The 21,226-nt window shown below is 35.1% G+C and overlaps 2 long non-coding RNA genes across 2 annotated transcripts; one reads left to right on the forward strand and one right to left on the reverse strand.

Moving 5' to 3' along the window:
* Positions 1-5,147: 5,147 nt before the first annotated feature.
* Positions 5,148-7,254, reverse strand: LOC135839190 (uncharacterized). The gene is made up of 2 exons (XR_010557553.1): positions 6,757-7,254; positions 5,148-5,695 (listed from the first exon to the last, which is right to left on the reverse strand). It is a non-coding gene; the product is annotated as an uncharacterized LOC135839190 (long non-coding RNA).
* Positions 7,255-7,310: 56 nt separating this feature from the next.
* LOC135839186 (uncharacterized) lies at positions 7,311-21,217 on the forward strand. The gene is made up of 2 exons (XR_010557549.1): positions 7,311-7,407; positions 20,638-21,217. It is a non-coding gene; the product is annotated as an uncharacterized LOC135839186 (long non-coding RNA).
* The last annotated feature ends 9 nt before the right edge of the window (positions 21,218-21,226 follow it).

Below are 21,226 nucleotides of genomic sequence, written 5' to 3' on the forward strand. Positions count from 1 at the left end.
TAGATAAGATATACAGAGACAACAGGCCATACTTTGAACTACCGCTCCAGTAATCCATTGGAATATGGGCACAATGGTGCTGACTGTTGAGATATTAATTTTGAGTTGAACTGAAACTTAATCAGAAAAAATTTCAACTCGGACGATGGGGATACCCGTGGAAGGGTGATCCCATTCCCAGTGAACACGTCGAAAACGTCGAACGTTATTTGCAAACGAAAATATCCGGCGAATAGGAATAGCATTTTATGTAAAAATTTTGGCTGCAAATTGACCCCCAAACTAATAGTCGAAATTATCATGTCCATGATTAGTTCGCTAGAAAGCTGAATTCGCAGTCTATTCGCTGTCGAATAGAATGTGAATGACGGTTGAATATTTTATATGTTAGTAAGAAAGTAGAAAGACAATCTTTTGGTACTTCACAAATATTTTTGGGGCGACACAACAAATTTTTAGAACTACACAAACTGCGCGCTACTGCTTGTTAGGATAGTTGTTGTCTCCAGGGATATTTTAATTCAAAATTTACGTATTATTTGTTCTGACTTTCATAAGAACATGAAAAGAAACTGCAATAAATTCTATAGATACATCAAGTCCAACTTTTAAAAACGTTGGTAAAACTACCCAATTTCCGAAACTAATTTTAGATACTTACATAATTATCTTATCAAGTTTAACTTTTGAAAAATAAAACAACGAATTGCTATACTTACCGAAAAAGCGCGTACATGATGCACCAAAAATACATACCTAAGTTGAATCACAAAAATAATCCTTTCATGTGTAAATATTTATCGGCTCATGCTCATAATTATAGCCACAGTACACATTTAGCTTCTTCCATCAAGTAGTGGTGTGGATTGGTGGTTTTTCAAACACCCGGTTGTAAGATTCGTCATTGAAAAACCACCGGTTAACCAGTGGTTTTACCACCTCCAGTAAAATTGTAAAACTTGATTTTTAAAAAACGCAAAAACTGCTTGTATTGTATTTCAATTTCATACAGCATTCTTTGTAAATATTTCATTTAGGTCAATACAACCAGGGGTGGCAACTTGAATTTTTACCGTGTGTAGTACAAAAATTTCAACACAAATTACTGTGATAATTAACCCCACACCCCCCCCCCCCGGCTCAAACTGGTAAAAAGGCGTTAATTTGAAGGAAAAAACGATATTTTTTTTAGTAGGTACATTTTATTTTTTAATTTGAAAAGTTGAACTTCTTGTTCAATTTTTGAAAATTCATCCATTGAGGATCCATTTTAGGGATGTTGAACCGTTGAACTAAGTAATTTACTTTAGGAATAGTTTAGGTATTCTTGAAAAGAAAAACTAGTTGCGTGAAAATGATTTTTTTTCTAATTGAGAAATTTTTTTTATAATGTTCAAAATTATTTCATTGACTAATTCGTACTCTTAATTTTTGTGCCATGTGTAGCATGCTACACTCGAAATCCGCTCGTGTGCAGCCGAAGCTACACAGGCTACAGGATAGTTGCCACCAATGAATACAACATATTCGAATCGGCGTTTAGTTATAAGTAGGGGTAGGATTTTTAAGCGCTATCAAACATGTTTTAAGCACTATAAAAAAAAAACAATAAAAATGTAAGAAAAAAGCAAAAAAAAAGCATTACCAACTTTCACCATTGGCCTCAGAATGGAATGAATCGCAAAGAAAATGTATTTATGCCGTATAGGGTTCAAATGTTCAAAATTACGTTTCACGTAGCTCAACTGAGAAACGTGTTCACAAGTCAGTTTATTTGTCCAGTCAGAAACAATGTATCCAAGATCAGAAAATAGTTCCTCTGATGGTACACTATGCCCAGGAGTGGCTAAGGCACCTTTCGCCAGGCCGGCCATTTCAGGAAAGTCAATCTCTTTCATTTTTCACCAAGATACCTATAGTGGATCTAATTCACGATCCAATTTTTTCAAATTCTAATACATATGATTTTACAAACACTTCGGCTTTGGCAACATTTGGATTTTGAGTTTTTGGCACTTCACAGTTATCTTCATCATAACAAATCACCAGGCTTCCTTGAGAGCATTAGAAGCTGAGGATGAGCTTGAGCTTGTACTTGGTTGACATACTGCAACTGACTCGGCATTTCGTTTTGCTTTTTTCAATTTTTCCACAATTCCAGATACGACGGTTTTCCTAGCCTCTTCGTAATTTACTTCAGTACTAAAGCCCATTTCCCTGTAACGTGGATCAAGAAAGGTAGATACGCGAGGCACAGTTCGAGTTTCATACTGCATCATTTTTGCATTATTCAATTCTTTCAATTTTTGCAGCAATAGTTCAGTAACTGTAGCATTGAATAGTGAATCTCTAGGTGGCAAGCTGATTTTTGGTATACTGGTCCATATTGATGTCCTGAAAAGGAATCCGAGGAGTCCCCCACTGTGCCGGGTGAGCTTTCCCCCAAATTGTGGATCTTAACCCCCCCCTCCCCCCCAAAAAACGGATTTTGGCCAATATATTGAAAAATATCGATTCTAGCGCATGTTATTCTACATCAAATTTCCTATCAGATGAGCCATCGATCGACTTTCCAGCCCCAAGGGGGATGGACCTACAGCACTTTGAACATAAGGGGGTTTGTAATAGCACCATAATGTTGATGGTTAATATTGATTGTGACACCTTTAATCGTTCAAAAATGGTATGGGGGTGGTTTTCATTGTTTTCTGAGATACTGAGCGGACCACAATGTCGCCCCTCCCCCATCCTGCCCTCTTACTATCAGGTTATTTGTTGATATACGTACGTGAGATGAATTGAAATGCACTAAAGAATGTAAAAATGTCGAATGAAATGTTATTATGTACTACGAGTTTCAAACACTAATTTCAGTGTATTGTGACCTCTTCTCCCCCTTTGTGGATCTCTTAGCCCCCTCCCCCAAAAAAATCAGTTTTTTACTAATTATATCGAAAAATATTAACTCTAGCGCAAAAATAGTTGAAACGAATGCTGTTCTACATCAAATTTCCCATCAGATGGCCCATTGATCAATGTTCCAGCCCCAAAGGGGAGTGGACCTACCCCTCCTGACCCCTCACCATTCGGTTATATGCCAATTTACGTATGTGAGGTGAATTGAAATGTACTAAAAAAATATAAAAATGTAGAATGGAATCTGAATACGAGTTTCAAACGCCAATTTAAACGTAGCGTGACCCATTGGCATAGAATGAACCTTCGTTCATTTTTCGCACCTCTGAAGTGGGGTGAACCTAAATCATTGAATACTCGTTCCTATAATTTGCAAATCTATTTATGCATGAAATTTCCAGTTCAATCGCAATAGGCAACGTAAAAACTTGATAGTAGGGAATTTAATCATAAGTTGGATCCATTAAAGGAATTCAAAATTTGATTACCCAACAATTTTCATCAATGAAAAATGCCTCCTATCTCATAGTTTGGCAACGGATAACAATAGTGAGCTGGGCGATGCAGTATCTGAGATCTGGTCACAAGTCGAGCTTTCTGAGGTTTGGGTGCAATTTCGAATCTGTACTTAAGGTAAGTGCAGCTAATTACGCCACGTTGGCAATTACGCAACTACCGCAGTTCTCATGCTAAATGGATAGATGGCGCCGTGTGACGATTTTTAGATGATTGTACTGTTGAAGCCAAGGCAGAAAAACCAAAAATAACACCGGACCGGATAATTTTCAGATCTGTGGCTCGCTTTTTCGTAAATTTGATGCCAAAAAAAATAGTCATGTTAGATTGATCAACGTTTGGAAATGTGCTGTAATTTGTAATAACCTGGTGAAAAAAATTATTGAAGATATCTTTCCTGTAGTAAATTTAATGCCGATTTCAATGCGATAAACAGTTTTTCGTTATTTCTCAAAGTAAGTATCGAAATGTTGGAAAATATACGAAGTACTGCAGGTGAATTTCAAGTTGTTTTGGAGCCTCCAGCAACTTTTTGACAATTCCTGAAGCCTCCAGCAGATTTTGGAAACATTGAATTTTCACAAAATTTCATCTAATAGAGATGGAAAGCTGAGATTTACTCTATATTCCAATTTTAACTAACCCTGAAGACGACTTCAGGTGGGTTCAAGTCATTTTAGAGCCTCCAGCGACTTTTTTTGAAAATTACTGGAGCCTCCAGCAGATTTTTGAAACTTTGAATTTTCACAAAATTTCATCAAATGGAGATGGAAAGCTGAACTTTACTCTACACTCCAATTTTAACAGCCTCTGAAGACGACTGCCGGTGGGTTCAAGTCATGTTAGAGCCTCCAGCGACTTTTTTGAAAATTACTGGAGCCTCCAGTAGATTTTTGAAACTTGAAATTTTCCCATCAAATGGAGTTGGCAAGCTGCAATTTACTTCGCAGACTACATACTGGTTTCAAATGGTTTTGAAGCTTCCAGCTGCTTTTAGGAAATTTCAATTTTCCAAAAAATCGCTGGAGGCTCCAAAACTACTTGAAATTCACCTGCAGTACTTCGTAGCGTATTGAAATTAGTTTTTAGGATAAATTTTAGCTTTACAACTCCAATTTGATGCAATTTTGTAGGAATTTCGAGTTTCCAAAATCTGCTAGAGGCTCCAGAACTGCTCAAAACGGGTTGAAACCGTTTCCAATCGATTTGGCATGTCGTAAATAAGGTATTTATCCCAAATTTCAGTTTTCTTGGTCAATTTGGTAAAATTTTGATTTTTTCCCTCAATTTTGGTCAACATTCGATTTTCAAAAATTCACCAAAAATCGAAAAATACACTTTAGCACTTGAAATGTCGACAGGTGATAAATTTTAGCATGAACTTTCGATCTAACTTTGTAAAGTTAAAAAAATTTCGTGCAATGTCCCATGTTGAAACGCAAAATCGGATCGGCGGGGGGGGGGGGGAGTGCAATTACTCTTATTGTCATATGCCGGACTAACGCATACATATGTATAAAGCGAAAATGAGCGTATGTCTTTGATCGAATGGTCGAATACTTTTTAAACGATCCACGTACATTTTCGTTAGAATCCTCTATCTATCGACGTAAAAGTGAACACGCGCCGTTGTCTGTTGGTTGCTGCATGAATAAATGGAACCTACTTGCTGACAAATGCCTGTTTGTAAAAAGTATTCATCTACTTACCAATAATTTTTTGAGGCATCAACGAATATTTTTTATTGACTTTAATTTTCAATAATTCATAAATACCTAATTAAAAGCTAGCATAGGACAAAAAATCAACCTGCTGTATTCGCAAGTTATATTATTTATTTGCAAATGGTTTAACAGTCCCGGTCTTTCTGATCCTCTATTCCTGTACGTTTCTGCCAGAATACTGTATTCCGGTTACTTTGTTGGTACCATTGTTATAGACGGCAAAAACATCAACTTTGTGCTCTTGTATGAAAGCGTTATCAGAAAATAGACATAAATTCTTGTCTTCACACTTATGATATTTACGCCGGGTACCAAAGCCCGTGGATATAACATTATCGTCGACAGAGATGTAACATATTGTTCCAGCGTCTTCTTGAACGAAAAAATTGACGTTTTCAGGTAAAAAAAAGTACATTTTCAATTGGACCGGTCAATGTGTAATCGTACTGAAATGTTAATGGCACGGTGAACGGAATGAAGCTGCATATCAGGAGAACAGCCAATGACGAAGAGAAACTTGGTAACGTAATCATTGTTACCTGTAATTTAAAACGAAATCGGTTCATAATTATTTTAATTAGGTACACGGAAGAGGGTGGTCTTTCGCATTGAAAAATTTTTTTTCATCTCTCCAGTGGGGGTTGTATGACTTGCAAAAATTGTAGGTAAGATTTTCGACCAATGCGAAAATTGTGTAAAATAACCAACTTTAAAAAAATGACAAATCATCAAAAATGGGGAAATGGTTGGAAAGATTATGAAAACGCGCGTGACGCCTTTCCTAGATAAACTAATGATAGATTACTATTGTTTCACAGGCACATCTATATAATTTATTAGAAGGTATATTTTACTCGGAAAATAGTAAATTATTATACGGAAATGAGGGTAGAGGGTGGTTTGAAATACCATTAAAAACATTTCAAATCGGCTGTTGGATATTTCCTACAATTCGATGTGCTCGAAAACGAATGAAAAAGCCCATAAAAAAATTAATTTTTTTTTTGAATTTTGACCTTGACCAACCACTTTGAAAAATATTCAATTTACTATATCAAAAAATATTATGGCTTGAGGTCACATTTAGAAGAAAATATGCATGCACAGCTTCTAATTTCGTAATATGTAACAACAGTTTGAAATTTTCTTTCGGGCTTTTGAAATACAACGAAAAAATTTCAAAAAATGTTGGTCAACATAGATTGCATAGGTAGCGATTTTTTGCGTGAAAATACGATTTTTTTGTGTTTGGTGCGAGGGAAAGGATGGTCGAATTTTTTTGGCCTCTCTCTCTGACAGATAAATATTTTTAGAATCCGATCCAAGGGCAGAGTCACTGATACTTATTTCACAACATTCATCATAATTCCATTATTTTGGAAGACATAGCTGGGTAAGTATAATTAAAATTTTTATCAACCAGAAAGAAATCAATGCACCTTATATTCTACAACTCGACTAATAAATATCAAATATCTGGAATTTTGTTTTGTTGTTTTTTCTGATTTTACACAATATTATTTCATCAAGCATAAGTACTAATCGTAAGATACTAAGTACGTGTATTGAAATGCGAAAAATGTGTTGACTATTCGCTTACCCACTTCACGTTTGCTCTGCTATCAATCTGTGAATCTCGTTTAAATTGAATTTGAAATACCACGTAAAATTTCTTCCAAGTTTGACCGAAAATTATTTCGAAGTACCTAAACTTACTAAACTCGAGTTTAAACTTAAATGCAACACGTCTGATTGTACATACCTATATGCAAAAACAGTATGGAAATTCTTACAAAGCGTTCATCGTACTTTTATAGGTATCAATTATTCCATAAACATTGTATAGATTTCTGATTTGCCAACTTTTGAAAATTACCTAACTAGATTTCAATAGGAAACTGTTGCGTGAAATTCATTTGAACAATGATAATTGATAAATCATAACGTGGGATAATAATTACGTTAATCGCAGTGTATTCTTGAGGCCACTTAGGTACCCTTGCTCGGGTTACTCACAATGAAAGAAATCGGACCTTTCGCAATATTTAATCAAGAAACACTAATGCAATTTTGTTGTACAATGTATGTACCTACTCGAGGGGAATTTCATCACTTACAGCAAGTACTTAAAGCAGTTTCACTGCGGGTTGTATGTTAGTTATATACATTTGGTACATATATTAATTATCTTTGAAGTTGTGTTAAAAACATTGTGTGGTGTAGATTAATCGTCCGAGTAAAATATAATAAAGTAGGTAAATGTGGAAGTGAAATAAGTATGCACTCAATTAATTCATCATTATAGTGTATCTAGGAATAATGTCACGCGCGTTTTCATAATTTTCCTAACCTTCTCCCCATTTCTGAAGATTTTTCATTTTCTAAAGTTCTTTTTTTTGGTTTATTTAAACCGGTGTTTTTTAGAAGGGTAACGAATTTTAAAATTTCAGAAGGGTAATCAGGGATGGTCATTACATTGAGTTCAGGTTGGCTGTAATTTAGGGCAAGTGAATAGTAGAAATGTTGAGTGGATGTAGGTTCGTTTTTGCGGAATTGACAGGGGAATTTAGGAGTTTTTTGATATGTAGATGGTTATGTTGTGTGTGGTTTTAGTGTGACCTATTCGTAGACAAGTTATGATTATTTCTTCTCTTCTGTACAAGTGATCAAGGTTTTTCCCATGGTAGATTGTCTTTTTGTGTTGAAAAAGTTTGTTGAATGCTTGAGAGGACCACGAGTTTTGCTAATCTTAGTGAGTAAGTATTTTGTGTAAAAGAAGATAATAAAGTAGGTAAATGTTCATTGTTAAATAACTAATGTTGTAGGTAATGTATCATTATAGTTTATTTGGGAATGGTGTCAAGCGATTTTTAAAATTTTTCATTTTTAAAAGTTATTTTTGCATCATTCTTGAATAGATCCAAAACCGTAGGTATCTATTGTTTTTGTAAGTCATACCTACGAACTTCATTGGATAGGTGGAAAAAATTTTTAAAACGGTTTTGTTACTTCTAAGCAGGGGTGCTAACCTTAATTATTTTAATCAAGGTTACGGTTTCACTCCAATTTTTTCGTTGACATTTTTCGGGTTTTGTTTTTGTTTTGCCTTTGAAATTCAAAATTTCAGTTTTGGTTTGGGTTTTGGTTATATTTACAAAAATTTTGGTTTTGGTTTTCCGTTTTTTTTACAATTTCTTCAAAATTTCTCAATCTCAGAAAACAAACTGTTGTCATGTTATAATAACTCTAAAAAAGTATAGGTAATATATTTTTCAAGAATACTAATTGATAAATTATATCATTAATCTTCTATATATATTAAAAGATCTTTAAAAAAAAACCATACTTCCAATCGCCCAGCCTCTCCCAATGAACCTTTTTTCGTGATTTTTTTTTACTCTGTTCCTTTTTCACTCTAGATAATATGTCAAAGTATAATTTGAAAAAAAAATTTGAAATTCAAAGTCCAAAAAACCAAAAAAACGATGTAAAAATAGCGTTTTAACTGAACGCGTTGTTACATTGCTTCGTTGTGGGCGGAGCTACTACACTAACTGGTTTCATTTCAGGGTTGCATATGTAAGGAACAAAAATGTTCCTTCAATTTCGTTAGGAAAACCCTTGAAATAGTTCGCCAGCCTTTTCTACTGAACTTCAACCAATTTTTTTTAACGTTCCTTTAGACGTTTGAATTTTCATAAGAAATATTTTCATTTGTTTGCGGAGTGCGGGGTAAAAGGCGAGCAGTCCAAGCCGAGGGTAAGAAGCCCAGTAGTATTTTATTTTTTAAAAATTGGAATGTAGTGTCCGTTAAAATAATGAGAAGAGGAGGTCTGCACTTGAGATCGTTTTTGGGTTGAAATTCTATTTTAACAGCACAAATTGAAATGTTAAGTGGAACATTGTTTGTAAAAAAATCAAAAGTAAAGATAGGGGAAGTGTTCAATACAGTGTAGCCAGAATTTGCTTAGTGGCGAGGGGGGGTCAAAAACAGATTTTTAGGCATGAAAAATCGAAATTAGAGGTAATTTTATGAAAACCCTTCGTAATGGCAGTAATTTATAAAAATTCAATGGAAATGAAAATGCAATTACTGCTCAAGTGAAGTGACAGCGGAAATTTTTTGAAAGAAATTGGTCCAAAAAACAAAAAAACCGTTCATTATTGCATGCAATATTTCTAATTTTCACTCGCGGGGGGCGATGGCCTAATGGCTCAAGTCACGTCCCTCTCTTAGCTACGCCACCACTGGTAGGTTTTCTATACTTGGGATATAGATGTAAGTTTTTTGAGGGAAAAAATGTTGTTAATTCATTTTAAAAATTAATACCCAGAAATATTGTTCAAACTTGAATTTTTTTCTTGAAAAATTTGATTTTTTAAAAATTGTACTTTAGAACCAGAGCTATTGACCATTTTAACTGATTTGCATACAGGAGCAGGAGCATGAGTTGAGTTGTCAAAAAAGCGATCCCCGAAGGGGCGAGAGGCCTGAGCGGAGCAAGGGCCAGGGCGAGCAGCACGAGCAAAGCGAGTGCGCAAGCAGGGGTCGAGGTCGCGGAGCGACCTGGAGGGGGGCGAAGTCCCCTAGTAAATGAATTAAGGTGCACGGGGGAAGTCAGAACGTTTTTTCACAATTTCAACTTTGATCAGCTGTTACTCTCATACTCATGAACGAATATGGCTGAAATTTGGTAAGTAGGTTCCCATAAGGGTTTTAACCTATGGTAAAAATTTCAGCGCGATTGTCACAGTAGCGTTTGCACAATCGAATAAAATGTAACTTGTTCCGACTTACCCCGCTTTGGGGTAAGTCAGAAAATCTACAAAATTAATCGGTGATATTAGGATTCGACCCTGATCGATGCGCAATATGTCGAATAATATGTTTTCGAGGTCGTAGAATCCGAATTTGGAGTTATTTTTTTTGTAGGAGTGGGGGGTGAAGCGTGGGGATTGGGAAAATTTCAAATTTCTCCTACATTATCGTGTAATATGTTGAATAATATATTTTCGAGGTCGTAGAATTCGAATCTGGAGTCATTTTTTTTTGTAGGAGAGGGAAGTGAGGCGTGGGGAGAGGTAATATATCAAATTTTTCCTTCACTATTGTGTAAATGTTGAATAATATGTTCTCGAGGTCGTAGAATTCGAATCTGGAGATATTTTTTTTGTACGGGTGGGAGGTGAGTCAAGGGCCGTCAAGGGGAGAGAGAGTAAATTACAAATTTTGCCTATATTAAGGTGTAATATGTTGATTGATATGTTTTTGAGGTCGTATAATTCGAATCTGGGGTTATTTTTTGGCAGGGGTGGGGGCGAGGCAAGGGGAGAGCAGAAATTTCAAATTTTGCCTACCTATATTATTGTGTAATATGTTGATTGATATGTTTTCAAGGTCGCAGAATTAGGGGGTTGTGGCCCACTGGCCACTGTGCCCCGTGGCAGTTGAAACAGTGATGAAATGAGCTAACTAATGATTATTTGAAATACCTTCCGCTCAAAAACACGGATGTGTATGAAAATGGCGATTTGTAGAAATCTCCCCCTCCTGCCTAGTAATTCCGACATAGTGGCATTTTGGCTATCTTTGTGGTAACTTCAGAAAAACAATTCATCTGACAATTTATTGTAGAGTACAAAAATGTATTTGTAAAAAATTGAAAAACTCATGTAAGGAGAAAAAATAATCATCTTCTGAGAAAACAAAACAAAAAATCCCCAAAACATTTGTAGTAACACCACTCCAAAATATACATCTGACAACATCCTGCAGAAAAGAACGCATGATATTGCCTGGTTGTATAGCATTTTTTTTTTTCAAAACATGTTCTGAATTTTGATTTTATATAAAAAACTGTCAACTTTGAACATCGGTGGTATAAGAAAACATTGAGATAAATAAAAACCAAATTGGGAATTTTTTACTTTCCTCATTCTACCAAAAAACCAACTCCAGATTCGAACTCTACGACCTCGAAAACATCAATCGACGTATTACACCATAATATGAGTAAAGCAAAATTTGAAATCCCCCACCCATACGAACCTACGACTCACCTTCCACCTTCACCACAAAAAATGACTACGGATTCGAATTCTACGACCTCGAAAACATATTATTCAACATATTACACAATAATGTAGGAAAAATTCGAAATTTTCCCTCTCCTCACGCCTCACCTCCCACTCCTACAAAAAATGACTCCAGATTCGGATTCTACGACCTCGAAAACATATCAATCGACATATTACACAATAATGTAGGAAAAATTTGGAATTGCCCCCTCCCCACGCCTCACCCCCCACTCCTACCAAATAAATGACTCCAGATTCGGATTCTACGACCTCGAAAACATATCATTCTACGTATCACACATCGATGAAGTCGAATCCTAATTATCAATGCTTACTTTTCTGACTTACCCCATAGCACTAATCTAGGGGGTAAGTCAGAAAAAGCGATATAAATAACGAATAATTGAAAATTTAAAAAAATTGAATACTTGGGGTTTTACATTATTGTTTTAGGAATACTTTCACTTATAATATCACTTTTACTGATCATTTCTTCTGAGGTAAAAATCAAGTTTGAAAAACACTGGTTACAATTTGAAATCAAATTCGAAACAGCAACTAAAAAAGAACCAATCAAAAGCCTGTAAAATGAAACTGGGTCGCGAAATTTTTTATGCTGTGATGAAGTAGGGGTAGTACCCTCAAGTTACCCCTGGGTAGCGCTTCGGCAGATATAAGCCTCTAAGAGCTAGAGCAGTTTTTCTGACTATCAACTGGCAACCTGCATTTCAGGCTTTCAGCATTTTGGCATTCAACAACCCAAAAAGCAATAACCAACGACCAAATTCATTAGGTTCATTAAATTTATCAATTTCCCTGGATTTCGAGTCTCAAAGGTCAAAAATGTGAAAAAATCCCCCCCCCCAAAAAAAAAAATTTAAAAAACTGAAAGTACCCAAACCTTGACATAGTTTGGACAGGATTAAATTTACTAAGAAGAAGAGATAAAGAAAGAATTGTTTTCCTATGCTATTGAGTTTTAATATTATTCCCTAAGGGGAGAATAATATGTCTATTTGCCAGGTTAGCTCAAAACACTATCAAGTACCGGGTGACCCAAAAGTTACGCAACCCAAATTTTTTTTTAAAATAAAAAATACGTTTATGAGCAGGCTTTTTCAATTGCGTTGTTATTAATAGTAGGAGGGTACTCCCCCAAGTAATTAAAGTTTCACCCCCCATTCGAATTGCATAGCGCACATTTTGCAGGGGCAGACCAGGCATACTTGAATTATATTACCAAGCAGACAATTATCATAGGTGTACGAAAGGGTTGCCTACGTCGGATTATTTTAAGGTGGCTTATGCAACGCTACACGATGGTCTTCACCAGATGATGCACCCCCCGCCATTCGCCGATCGTTATTTAATTTTTCAGGAAAAAAAACTTTAAAAATTTTTTCGTGAAAAATCGAAAATTTTTACTTTATACTAAAAATGTTGTGGAAGAATCATTACAAGGGAACAAGTTTATTAGCTGTGAATCACTTGGAGTCTCTGCTATGCAACGACTGCCATTTCATTTCTTTAAAATATTAAGTAGATTTTTCTACACGTAACAAATTTGAATCATATATATTTATCAATCAAATTATAAAAATTGTTTTATTTTCTTTGACATTAAATTCATCATTTGTGCAGTCATACTGAATTACATTATTAAAATAAATATTCATAATTAAATAATTTTGTAATGCCTTAAATGGCGGGGTCACACTCTCTTTATATCAGTAAATTTTATATTGAAATTTTTATTTTTTTTCAATTGTTTTTTTCTTTTTTGAAGAAAGGTATTTACTGAAATGTTTTCTGTTTATTTTTAAGGTCATGAATATCCCTCAAGTGGGTGGGCGGGGGTAAGAATTCTTTTAAAAGATTTTTTTGGGGATATCATAATTTTTTTTTTCATTAACCAAATCCATCAACTTCCATTTGTACGAAAAACCGTGATTTTTCTTTAAAAACTTTCCTATTATTCGATAAGTCGCAAAAATTGATCGATTTGGCAGGTCGAAAATAGAGAATATTCCAAATTTCAGCTTTCTGGGTCTAATTATTCTAAAATCAAATTATATCCTACAAGGTATATGAACATCTAGTCAGGTCTCAATTTCACAAAAAAAAGCTCCCGCTCGCTATTCATGTTGAAAGCAATTTTATGATTGATTCTTGTTCTGCACACTAGAGCGAATAAATTTAGCTTGTATGCCTATTTTTCCCCCTCCACCTTTTCCGAGGGTCCACCCCCCAACATTTGAAATTCGTGTATCTCCTAATCTATGGGTCGTACAAAAAAAATTATTGAACAAAAATTGTTCATTGACATCAGATCTACAATTTGAGTTCATAAAAATTCATTTTGGAGCAACCCTTCCCCCTCAAATTTCGTAAATACCCCTCCAGAAAACATCAATTTTACGTTTTTCACATTTTTAATGAAAAGTTTCAAAGTTGAAGAAAAGTCTGTAATATCTAACATAAATTGTTCAGAATTGAATTTATTTTCCAACGAATTATATTACGAGCATTTTTCCTTCCCCCCCCCCGCTGCTATGGTGGACCGACCTCCCCCCTTGGTTACAAATACCAGACAATTAGGGAAACAATCCAACGCAAGTTGTTTCGGGTTGAAATTTGCATGGTAGGTGGGTACCATCGAAAGACTTACGCGTGGAAAATTTCAGACCCCCCCCCGGACCCCTCCCTTTTTGAGAAACCTCCCCTTTTCTGAAATTACAATAACAATAATTTTCTCAACCCCATGTGAACCGATTTTTTCAATGTTTTAGTATATTGTAGACATTTATGAGTGGTATCCCCATAAAAATTTTCAATCCCCAACCCCCTCCCCTCATAATTACTCCTCAAAATGGCGTTTTTTTGCTTTTTATTAATGAAAATTGGTATACACAATTTTTTTTTAAACACAATTTTCGGATGTATTTTTGACCTCTAAATATCATTTTATTCAGGAGGTTCGATTCATATGAACACGACGCCAATATTATACATGTAGCCGTATTTCAAGAATAGTGAAAATTGAGGGGGGCTGAGGCCTTGGAGGGGCCGTATAAGTGTAAAACAAAATCTGACGCAATATTTGTGCTCAGGGGATTCGAATCATATGAAAACAATACTAATATCACCAAAGTAATTGTTTTCAAAAATGGTAAAATTTGTGATGGGGGGTCTGGAGGGGGTTAGATGAATGTAGCAGAAAATCTGACGTCATATTCGTACTCAGCGGTATCGAATCATGCGAAAACGTCACTCTACTCATTAATGGTTATTTTACCCCAAAACTCTAATTTTCAGAAAAGGGGAGGTTTCTCAAAAAGGGAGGGGTCTGAAACTTTCCACGCGTAAGTCTTTCGATGGTACCCACCTACCAAACAAATTTCAACCCGAAACAACTTGCGTTGGATTGTTTCCCTAGTTGTCTGGTATTTGTAACCAAGGGGGGAGGTGGGTCCACCATAGCAGCGGGGGGGGGGATGGAAAAATGCTCGTAATATAATTCGTTGGAAAATAAATTCAATTCTGAACAATTTATGTTAGATATTACAGACTTTTCTTCAACTTTGAAACTTTTCATTAAAAATGTGAAAAACGTAAAATTGATGTTTTCTGGAGGGGTATTTACGAAATTTGAGGGGGAAGGGTTGCTCCAAAACAAATTTTTATGGACTCAAATTGTAGATCTGATGTCAAGGAACAACTTTTGTTCTATAATTTTTTTTGTACGACCCATAGATTAGGAGATACACGAATTTCAAATGTTGGGGGGTGGACCCTCGGAAAAGGGGGAGGGGGAAAAATAGGCATACAAGCTAAATTTATTCGCTCTAGTGTGTAGAACAAGAATCAATCATAAAATTGCTTTCAACATGAATAGCGAGCGGATATGCAATTGAGACCTGACTAATCGTTCGGTTCCGACGATTTTATATTTGACTGGAAATCTAATCAAAATCATGTCATACGATAGGTACTTTGTAATCTATAATTCTACAATTAGAATATGTCCGGTTTTCGTAGTTCGTAATCGTTTCCTTACGATTATATGTCATATGATTTTAAAAAAAATATAAAAAGACTTTCATGTGAAATATTCGATTTACCATGAAATGACACGGTGTTTTAGGTATATGTTTTATGTAATTAATGATAATTTCATTTTTCTTTAATGATGAATTCTGTACTTTTTTCTATCATAAATTACACCCTACAAGGTATATGAACATCATTAGATTTCCACCATTTTATATTTGACTGGATTTGATAAACATTTAGGGAAGATGTATTTTTTCTACATAAAATGCCTAGCAATAATTATGGTCAGCTAGCAGTTGAATGTTTTTTGGTTCAATATAAGTCAACACTGATTTCATGATTAAATTGACAAAAAATTGAATCTTTAGACAAGGCTGCAGCAAAAACTATAAATCTAAAAAATCTGAAATTTTAAATATATATGCTTTGAACATAGACCTAGGCCCTTTTGGTATTTTCAAGACATTTTCACCATTTATAAGGGGTCAAAAGAGGGGGTGAAGGTTGAATTTTCAAGATTTTGAAAATTTTTTTATACCATTCACTAATGGATAATGAATGGAATCTACATTTCAAATTTCATAAACTTTGGTTAGACCAATCTCTCGATATTGCTCTAAGTGTTGTGGAAAAGAATTACCAAAAAAACAGTGAAAATACTACTTGACACTGCAAAAATGATGCTTGACACTTTGCAATTGCTTGTTGTATAACAATTGTTATATATATTTTCTGAAAGCTCTTTAAAAAATAAAAACATTGGTCTTCTTACTTTTTTAAATAAGTTAATATTTTTCGAGAAAATTGCATTGGCGTGATGTCCAAAACTGTCCAAATAGTTTGAGAATATTACTCCGCGGTGTTGCCGTACCGCCACCTACGGTTCGAAAACCGTAGGAGGGCGGGGGGCAACACTACCGCGTCGCCTGATAACCTATTTATACATAGGACATCGCTTCTACCTCTTGATAGCGTAAGTCTACTATGATCAGTCATAACTTCATAAGGAAGTAAACTGCACAATTTATTACTAGTACTTGATGCAGCTAATTGATTTCCTCATAGCAATCTTCCTATTTAGGGATTGCTCACAAGTAGAAAAATACGAACCCTATACAGTAGACTCCCGATTATCCGACCTAATCGGGGGGGGGGGGGGGGGGTAAGGTGTGTCGGATACCAAAAAAGTCGGATAATCCGAAATGGATGTTTTAAGCGTAGAACTTAAGTGCATAAGCTTAAGAAGACAATTTTTTATTCAGAAAATCAAGTTTTGGCTCAAAGCAGGAACAAAAAATCAAAAAAATGATGAATAAACAAAAATAATGTACTTTTGTACATGAAAGACAATGAAATACTGACTCAAATTATAACTTTTTGAGATAAGTTGGATCAATTTCAAGGAAAATAACATCGTTAGAATACAAAATGCTGCATACTGCATCATTATTTACACTCCAAAATCAAAAATTAGGGGTTTTTCGGATTATCCGACCTTGGTGGGTCGAATAATGCAAAATGTAAGTCGGATAAATTCGTACTGGATAACCCGAAAGTCGGATAATTCGGAGTCGGATAATTGAGAGTCTACTGTACATCAAATACAGGATGAATTTATGCAAAACACCATTACATAGACAAAATTATTAGGTAGGCACAGAATTCTCCAATTCCATATACCTATCTATAACAATAACTAGTAACAAGCTAATTAAGGTGCACTGGGGCCAGTCAGAATGATTTTTCGCAATTTCAACTTTGACCAGCTGTTACTCCCCTTCTAATGAACCAATATGGATCAAATTTATTATGTAGGTTCCCATAAGGGTTCTTAACCTATGGTAAAAATTTGAGCGCGATTGACACAGTAGCTTTCGCTCAGTGGAATAAAATATAAACTGTCCTGACTTACCCCAATTGGGGAAAGTCAGAACAGGCTAAACTTTGCAGAGGTGTAGATCACAAACCGAGCGTCCTAGAAAAATTGCATAAAAACAAAATTGTAGAGAATTTAATTCTCTTTGAGATCACTCTCATCAGATTTTCACTAGGACGCACGGTTCGTCTGCTATATGCGAAAAACTAAGATATAGAAAGTCTTTATTTTAGACCAAATTCAAAATAAGTTCAAAACAACAACAAAATACAATTGAACCAAAGACATCTAAAATGAAACTGAATCGCGAAAATTTTTATGCCGTGATGAAGTAGGGGTAGTACCCTCAAGTCACCTTTAGTAGCACTTCGCCAGATATAAACCTCTAGGCGCCAGAGCAAGTTTTCTAACTTACCCCGAATTCCAACTTCCCCCAGTGCACCTTACCTGGGTGATAAATGCACTTTAACATTTACCTGAAAACTGTCCACATTGACCATCTCTATCGTTTGTCCTACCAATACTAAGGACTTCGATGGCTCCTTATAACTAAACGAGATTTCACATAACACTTCGCATAATTTAATGATGTCCGGATACATCTTGAACTACCGAAAAGAACTCCAATATAATTGATCATCGGATCAATTAATCTTATAAATCAAATTAAATAATTTCACATGCGAGGTGTTAACAAATAAAAAACTTATTACTAGGATGACGAAGAACCATCTTACTGCAGGAAATGGAACTAAGCGGAGAAAATGCCGCGAACTACTTGTATATATAATTTTTTGAGGTAGTCAGGTGACCATAGGCTAGAGGCTTTGTCAGCATTTCTCCCCATTTTAAATAATAAGCTCAGGGCCGCGAGCTCGATACAAAGACCTAACTGTCATCATAAATATGTCATTTCAATTAATGACAAATTACTGTCTATTTACTTTTCTTAAAGAACATGTTACCAAACTTTTCAGTTTAAGGGGTTCATAAAATCATCCCCCTGTAGGCGATGGAGGCAGTATGCCCTATATCAACCTGAAAACCAAAATAAATTATATCGGTTTAGGTTTTGATTTCACTCACGCTGCTTCATTACGCTTGTTATGGTTTTTTACAGTTTTTAAAAAACCTATGAAATTTCGGTTTTTGTTTTCAGTTATGGTTTGAAAATGGCTAAAATTATGAATCTTGGTTGGGTTTTGGTTACCGTTTTCGGTTTTTGCGATTATGGTTAGCACCTCTGCTTCTAAGTAGGCCTTATTGCGAGAATAAATCCCCATTCTTCTTCTCATTTCCAACGTAAACTTCAAAATTTGAAACTCCCAGTGAAAATAAAATAAAGAGATGGTTCGCAAACCAGGAATCCAAAATTTTTCCTACAGTCTTCTGAGGTCCCCAACCCACCACCTACTATTTTATCGACTTTGCTGTGAAACGGAAAAGTAAGGTATTGTATTTGTCATGATGGTTGAGGATTTGGGTGGGGGTGGGTTTTCTTGACGAATTGAAGTGTGCTGATCACGATAAGACGTATGAAGCAAAACGAGATAAGTTTATATACATACATGTAAAAACCATACATTACGAGATCCGTTTTATATAAATTCGGGCATTGTGAGATCCTGAGATCCTTTTGCCGGATCTCGCAAGTTCTTTCATATGCCAGGGTACTCGTGAGATCCGGGGGACTCTGTACACACTCGATGTTAGGCCGCGTTATATTCCTTAACTTGATTTTTGGGTCACCTGTGGAAAGGTTTCATTGCCAGAACATCAATTTTTCAGAAAAGCTTTTTTTTAAAAGTCTCGTACGTCTCTGTTTTTCGCAAATGCTTTTTTAACAAAGCATCCTACAGAAAAATAACCAGCTCTGAGCAGAAAGGAAATTTAATTCTCTACAATTTCCTTCATTGCATTTTTTTCCTAGGGTGCATACTTTTCCCATAAAATCAATGTTTAGATTGAAAAACACGAAAATTTGGACCTGTATAATCAACTTAAAATTAAAATTCAGCAGTCAACAATTTATTTTAGACGATTTTTAACCACGCCATGTGAAAGAGGACATCTTTAACCACCAAAATCACCAAAAAAAAACGTAAAAAACGTAAAAAATGATTCTTGGCAATAAAGGCCTCTTCCTCATATCCTCATACCTGTTCATTAGGCTATGTACTCATTTGAAAATTGAGTCAAAAGTGAAATTGTATAAACAGCAATCTCACGTCCCAGCTCAAACTTTGCCAGTAGACTTCCCACACCTTGTAGATTCATATGGCACCTCATCGAAAAGTCACGTCCTAAAAAGGTTACGAGTTTGTCAAAACGTTACGAGTTTGCTGGTTAATCTATAAAAAAGTTACGAGTTTACCCCCTAGAATATTTATATATCAATTTATGTATAAATTTGTGTCACGCTGAACTCAAAAGCTCCGACCTTTAAGTCGAAACTGATGATGGCAAAATATTGCTTTGATACTGAACTAGAGAAATTTTTAATTTGGTCGAAATCGATTCAGCTGTTTACGAGATATGAACATTTAAGTGTGTTTCAACGTTATGGATAGGGTGAAATTTGTGTAAACCCTTATATCTCGCAAACTGCTCACCCCCAACAAACAGACGGGGTGGTTATGGTGTCTAGGTTGAGGACTGGTGCGCCAAAGGACGGGTGTTCAAATCCAGCGCGAGTCAAGAGGTGAAATTTTTTTGTCGATTTTTTTGTTGATTTTTTTGTTAATTTTATTCGTCCAAAATTTTTTTGTCATAAAAAATCAAAATTTTTCAAAAATTTCTAGTGTAATTTTTGTTTTAACAAAAAACATTAATTTTTTGGTAAATAGCCAGTAACTTTTGATTATTTTTTTTTTGGTGAATTAAGTAACATTAATTTTTAGTAAATAAAATGATTAGTTATTTTTGGTGAATTATTCGCAATTAAAGTTGGTCGAAAATTTTGGTAAATTGCTTGGGTAATTTTTTTTTTGGTAAATTAATGGCGTAATTTTTTGGTAAATTGGTATTCCAATTGGTAAATTTTCGTAAATTGCTGGGGTAATTTTCAGTTTTTCAATAAAGTTGGTTGAAAATTTTGGTAAATGACTGGGGTAATTTTTGGTAAATTGGTAAATTTTAGTAAATTGCTGTGGTAATCTTTGGTATTGTTAAATTAGTGAGGTAATTTATTTTGTTGAATTTGTGTCAACCTTTGGAAGTAAATTACTGGGGTAATAAAAAATTGGTAAATTAGTGGGGTAATGTCTGGTAAATTACTGAGGTAAATGTTGGTAAATTGCTAGGATGCTGGGGGTTATTTAGAGCAAAGTCGGTTGATCTTGCGAACTGCGCAAGATGTTTTTTTTTATTGAATCCCCTCTCGGATGTTCACGGATAAAAAAATTCAAAGATCACCTTCCTAAATGTAAACCAAATTTAAAAAATTACATTAACAGATTTTGTTTTAAATTACAGGTAGGTATACCTAATAATGATTACGTTACCAAATTTCTCTTCGTCATTGGGTGTTCTCCTGATATGCAGCTTCATTCCATTTGCCGCGCCATCGCCATACAGATTTCATTATAAATATGTAGTTACCGGTTTAGTTGAAAATGTACGTTTTTTGGATGAGAATACCTTGTTTTTGTCGCAGAATGAGGTTGGAACATTATGTTACATCGCTCTCAACAGTAAAAATGTTAAAGCCAAGTATGGTGATTCTAATCTGGCATATGAATCCAAGAAATATCATAAATGTAAGGCCATGAATGTATGTCAATTTGCTAACACAGCTTTCCAAAATAAAAAAGAGGTTAATATGTATTGCATGGAAACTGGTGGCGCTAACCGAAGAGCTGGAGGCGCTAACCAAGTAGCTGGAATTGAATATGCTGGCAGAAAAGCAATATATGAACGGGATAACATATATTATACCCAAATTTGCTGATCAAACTAACTTGCGAGCAGAGCAAGTTAATTTTTTTATGTCTTATGCTAGCTTTTAGTTACATGAATTATTGGAAATCGTAATCAATAAAATATTATTCGTTAATGACGTGAA

Source organism: Planococcus citri, chromosome 3 (assembly GCF_950023065.1).
Source record: "Planococcus citri chromosome 3, ihPlaCitr1.1, whole genome shotgun sequence".
NCBI lineage: Eukaryota > Metazoa > Arthropoda > Insecta > Hemiptera > Pseudococcidae > Planococcus > Planococcus citri.